Here is a 6133-nt window from a genome sequence, read left to right on the forward strand (position 1 = left end):
CCCAGCTGCCATGTGGCCTCAGGCAAGTCGCTGAATCTCTCTGACTCAATTTCTTCCTCAGTAACTTGGGGATGATGGTTGATATGGTTTTGAGGGTTAACCAGCACTCAGGATGTTGACTCACCCATCAGTCCCTGTTAGCTCATGTCACTGCTGCATTATTCTACCTTCTCATCCTGCCTTCATCTGCTCCTGCCTCTCTACCCAGACCCCAGCACACCCTCCTCCTCTCTCACGAGGACTGCGCCTGCCTGTCCTGTTCTTCACACTCTCCTCTCTTCCATCCTGTCCTCCTTCAGCCCTTCCTTGACCTCGTCTGACCATCTCTCACCTCCGCTGACAGATTTTCCATGGCTGGGTTCTCACGGCCAGCAGAAAACCATCCAGGCTCCCAGGTTTGGCATCAAGGCTGCCTGTGGCTTCAGCCAATCCTCCTGGAGCATGAAGAGGAAGCAGAGCTGGTTCTGTGCCTCGGGCTCCTCGTCTGTGAAATGGGAATTGTGTCTGTAGGACTCACTCATAGGTCATTTGAGGATGAAATGAGGTAGTCCTCCCAGAATACAGAGAAGAGTGCCTCCAGCCTCACAGACCCTAGACTGGCTCTGTTATCGTATTCGCCACCGTGGATTGGCCCTGCCTCACCTTATTCTCCCACTTGACCAAGAGCTCCCCAAGGTCAAGGTGAGGGAGGGTCTTTGTTCACCCCAGTGAGTCCCGTGGTTGCACAGAGTAGCAATGAAAACAGCTAACCTCTACTGAGCGCTTACTGTATACCAGCCTTTGTGTTAGATTCTGATGACCCTTTGCTCAGTAAGGTTTTATAGTGACCATAATCGATGGGTATTATCACCCGATTTTAAAGATGAGCACACAGGCTCAGAGATATGGAACTGGACAGCTCCTAAGTGGCAAAGCCAGGGTTTGAACCAGATCCTTCTTCCCCTTAATCCAAAGCCTGGGCTTTTCATGACTGTGCTATAAAAATAATACTTGCTGTGTTTATTGTATGCTTCCTAACTGCCAGACACCGTCCTAAGGACTTTTGATACTTTTGTCATCATCTCTTTGAATCAACCCTTCTTTCTCAGAACTGTTTTTATGTTCACTCTAGAGTTGAGGAAACTGAGGCCCAGAGAAGTTAAGAGACTTGCCCAAGACCACACAGCTAGGAAGTGATGAGGGTCAGCACTTGAGCCCAGGCCCCGACTCCAGAGCCCAGGTTCTGAACTGCTGCATTTAGGGTGGGCAATGAAACCAGCCAGATGTGCAGGAAGTCACTTGGTCAGCGGCAAACCGACAGTTCATAAGGGGGGCAGGGGTTGAGTTGCAGGGATTGGTAGTGAGGCTGGGTCTGTTTCCTGGTCCCAACTCCCCACTTCATGAAGCCCCCACAAGGCCCCCTGCAGGCTGAATCGCCTTCAGGATGAATCACCTCCCAGGGCCTGGTCCCACCAGCTCCAGACAAAGGTGCCCTTTGGCTGCTAAGCCCAGGTGATCTCCTCGGCGCCAGAGCTACAGTAATCCTCTCAGGGCCCCAGGGGGCAGGCTGGCCTCATGACCACCAGGACCTGGCTGGTCTCGGGGCTGAAGACAGCACTGACCTTCATGTGTGCACCGCCCTCTGCAGTTCATAGTAGGCGTTGATCCCTGCTCTCTGATGGGAGGGAAGGGCAGGTGGAGAAAGGCACAGTTGCCCTCTTTGCCCCACAAAGCTCCAAGCATGTTCCAGACATTTCCTGCGCGATCCTGGAAACCCTGCTGAAGAAGTGTGATATTCTGCCCATTTCTCAGATGGCCAAACTGAGGACCCAGAGAAGAAGGGATTGTCCGGAGCTGAGAGGACAAGTGGGATGTGGGAACACAGGTGTGTGTGGTTCCTGGGGTCCCTTTCCTGGAACCCTCCTAGCCCTCACAGGAGATCAGCTGGTCTAGGGCCTGGGTTCACACACCCGCTCACACCCCTTGTGGGTTTTACCAACTTTCTGCCTTGTGGCGCCAACAGGGACCCAGGATGATGAGAATAAAAATACCACCTACTGAGCACCTACTGGGTGCTGGGCCTTGTTCTCACCGCTTTGCATGATTAGATCACTTGACCTTTATGACATCCTTTTGAGGCCAAGTCATTCTGGTCACCATCTTGACACCAAAGAAACAGGCTTGGAGAAAACTGACAGCAGAATTCAAACGGAGCCTCTGGCTCCAAAGTCTGTTTTCCACTAAAGCACCCGCCGCAGATGAGGAAACTGAGTCCCAGAGAGGCGCTGGCTCAGGGTCCAGTAGTGGCGCTGGTGAGGCTGGCAGGACTTGACATCACCCATGCCTGCCTTCAGAGGCCCCACAGCCCTCAGACAGCAGGGAGGAAGCATCTCCCTGCAGAGTTCAGGGGAGCACCTGTTTATGCTCAGCCTGGCTTGAGAGCAGGCCTCGGTGGGGGAGAGAAATGCCCCCTCACCCAAGAGAGCTTCTCAGGTGGGCTTCGTGGGGAAGGAGGAGATGTCGTCAATTAAGCATGGGGGTAGGGGGTTTTCCCTGGTGGTCCAGTGGTTAAGACTCCACACTTTGAATGCAGGGGGCATGGGTTTGACCCCTGGTCAGACAACTAAGACCCCATGTGCCTTGGGGTATGGCCAATAAGTGAAAAAAAAAAAAAGAAAAAAAATGAAGATAGGACGTAGGCCTGGGTTGGGGGTGGGAAGCAAGGAGGACTCAGATTGCTCCCCAGGTTGTATGCAGCGATCGAGAGCTTTCATTCATTCATTTGCTACACTGGCATCTGTGCCTGTGCTGGGCTGGGAGTGGGGCACAGGCCTGGTTTGCCCAGAGCAAGGCCATCTCAGTGGGGTGGCAGAGGGCCTTGGGTGTCCAGAGGGAGCATCCGAGTTGGGGGCTGCCACAGCATTCTAGAGCAGCTGGCATTTCTGCACTAGTGTGACTAACAGAATCTGGGGAAGGGCACGTGCAGGGGCCGGGAGACAGTGAGGCTGGGGGTGGTGGTGGTGGTGAGAGGAATGGGCACCACTCGGTGTGGAAGGCAAATCCACCCTCAGTGCCAAGGAAGAGGTCTAGTCTGTGTTCTAGCAGGTCTTGGAGCGGGCAGTGGCTGTCTCTGAGGGGTGGGAGCAGGCGCTGACTGAGAAGGAACAGGAGGGAAAATTCTGGGGTGATGAAAATATGTTAAGATAAGGGTGCAAGCTACATACTGTATAACACTGTCACTAAATAAACACTTAAATTAATATTTATGAATTTCACTGTATGTAAATTCTACATCTAAAGAAGAGGATCATTATGGCATGCATGTTAAAGAGTTTAGAGGGAAATATATTGTTAACTGCAACTCTCTTTGAAATACATTTTAAAAATGTTTATTTTTACTTATTTGGCTGCACCGGGTCTTAGTTGTGGCATGCGACCTCTTAGCTGTGGCATGTGGGGTCTAGTTCCCTGACCGGGGATTGAACCCAGGGCCCCTGCATTGGGAGTGCAGAGTCTTGGCCGCTGGACCACCAGAGAAATCCCTGAAATACATTTTTTTAAAAAAGATGGATTAATGGATGAATAGATACATAGTAAAGTAAGTATATGGAGAAGGCAGTGGCCCCCCACTCCAGTACTCTTGCCTGGAAAATCCCTTGGGCAGAGGAGCCTGGTGGGCTGCAGTCCACGGGGTCGCTAAGAGTTGGATAGGACTGAGTGTCTTCACTTTCACTTTTCACTTTCATGCATTGGAGAAGGAAATGGCAGCCCACTCCAGTGTTCTTGCCTGGAGAATCCCAGGGACGGGGGAGCCTCGTGGGCTGCCGTCTATGGGGTCGCACAGAGTCGGACACGACTGAAGCGACGCAGCAGCAGCAGCAGCAAAGTTAGTATAAGAAAATCTTAATGGTCGATGTAGCTGGTGGGCGGAATGCGACAAGTATATGGGTGCTCACTGTACAGTTTTTTCAACTTCACTGGATGTGTGGATGTTTCATAATGAAATATTGGGAGAAAAACTTCTGCAGGTCAGCAGAAGCCAGTCTGCTTGTTCTCTTCACAGTTGCCCCGAGTTTGAAGAGTCAGGTCCAAGTTCAACTCCCCACATCCTCAAATCAGTCCTGTGAGGCAGGTATTCTACCTACTTAACAGATGGAAATATGTGATGGGAGGCAGAGAACAGGGGAGTGGCTGACCTAAGGTCACACAGTGAGTTCTGGGTTGAGTGAAGCTGAACCAGGGTCGGCTTGATGCTGAGTCTGGACATGGTTGTCTGCCCTGGCCAGCTGGAGTGGGCAGTGCCTGCTTTCGAGCTGAAAACTAGATGCTTCTGAGGGTGCCTCCACTTCCCCCATCTGGGGTCCTAGCTAGGGTCTCTGGGAATGTGCCCAGACCAGGGGCTGATAAACCCCAGCTCATGTGACACCATCCGGGGTTGAACAAGTTTTCAGAATTAGCCACAAACCGCAAACCCTTGTGGTTTTGAATCTCAGTGCCCAGTGTGAGGAGCAAAGCTAGATTCCGGTCTCTCATAATTACATGGTGTTTCCCTCCCTGGGTCAGGGATCAGACTCCAACTGCTATATAAGGCCAGCCTGCAACCAGATTCAGCCAAAGCATAGGGTCCCGGTGAACGGGACCTCTCAAGACCGAGCTGCAGGGACCTCCTAGGGGGTAAGGAGGTGCCACCTTCCCTCTTCAGAGTCTGGGCAGGGGAAGCCTGAGGTCTGGGGAGGCAATGAGGTATGTCCCAGACTGGATACCTGTCTGGGTGACCCTTTTCTGAACCTCAGTGATCTTGTCTGCAACATGGGCATAGTCAGGAGACCTCTCAGGGATCAACTGAAGGGCCTGAGTTCCTTGAATGACATGGGTGAGCAGAGCTGCACTCATCTTCCCCAGGAATGTTGGGGTTGGGTACCTGGGACCTTTACTACCTCCCTGATACTCGTTAGGTGTTTGCTGATGCCAGAAATCCCTCCTTTGATGCCCATCTTTTTAACTGAAGGTGGTGATCCCTCTTTGAACAGAGAATTCTCTGGGCAGTGGGGTTAGGATGAGGTGAGGAAGCCAGGGGGAAAAATTCTTGAATATATGAGACCGTAATATTCTAGTATGAATGAGTTCCCTGAAATTCTTCCTAGGGGAGCAGGGAAAGAATGGAGGGGCTGTGTGAACTTCAGGGGATGTAGGAGGCAGGAGAAAGGAAAGAGGGTGCATATGTGGAGGGGGTTGAGGCCAACAATATCTTAGTTTGGCCTGGAAGGAACCATGTCCTGCTCTGATTCTCTGAGTCTGGCGAATGGGTAGACTGGTTTGGTGGAGTAAGAGAAGTTTATTAGACATAAAGGCAGCAAAACAAAATTTCCTAGGGGTTGACCTGCTCATCCCCAAACGCATGCTTCACCCCTCCAGTCTCATAATACTTCACATCCACTTCTTAGGGGTGTGAAATAATAGCCCCCCCCCCAATAGCTTCTGTTTATTGACTGTCTGCTATGTACCAGATGTGATGTGCTGGTGACTGCATGTATGTGCGTGCTAAGTCACTTCAGTTGTCTCTTTGCGACCCTATGGACTGTAGCCCACCAGGCTCCTCTGTCCATGGGATTCTCCAGGCAAGAAGACTGGAGTGGGTTGCCATATCCTCCTCCAGGGGATCTTCCCAACCCATGGGTTGAACCCACATCTCTTATATATACTGCATTGGCAGTGGATTCTTTACCCCTGGTGCCACCTGGGAAGCCATGGGATGGTGACTAGGAAGCTGTAAATTCAAAAGGTCAAATCTCTTTTCTAAGGATTAGAATCCAGAGAGGTCTGATCCAGAGCCCTTCATCTTAATGACATGATGAGGGAACAGTCTCCTCCAAAGAGATGGGAAGGGGTATTTGCTAGCTGGCTGGATGCATGCAAGTGTGGCTAGGTGAATGTGTTGACAGGGGGATGGACTGATGGAAGGATGTATGCATGATGGATGTATGAAAGGAAGGAAGGAAGAAAGGAGAGGTGGATGGATATAAGATCAGCTTGCTGGTTGGTTGGGTCATGAAGAAATGATGGATAGATGGGAAGAAGGATGGATAGATGGATGGATGGACGAATGAGAGGGGAACGGATGGTTGATGAGTGGGTGAATGGATGGGCGGATGGG

The 6133-nt window shown here is 51.4% G+C and overlaps 1 non-coding gene across 1 annotated transcript; it reads right to left on the reverse strand.

Moving 5' to 3' along the window:
- Window positions 1-3443: 3443 nt before the first annotated feature.
- TRNAG-CCC (transfer RNA glycine (anticodon CCC)) lies at window positions 3444-3516 on the reverse strand. The gene has a single exon. It is a non-coding gene; the product is annotated as a tRNA-Gly (tRNA).
- Window positions 3517-6133: the final 2617 nt, after the last annotated feature.

The sequence above is a fragment of the Ovis aries genome, chromosome 13, assembly GCF_016772045.2.
Source record: "Ovis aries strain OAR_USU_Benz2616 breed Rambouillet chromosome 13, ARS-UI_Ramb_v3.0, whole genome shotgun sequence".
Taxonomy (NCBI): domain Eukaryota; kingdom Metazoa; phylum Chordata; class Mammalia; order Artiodactyla; family Bovidae; genus Ovis; species Ovis aries.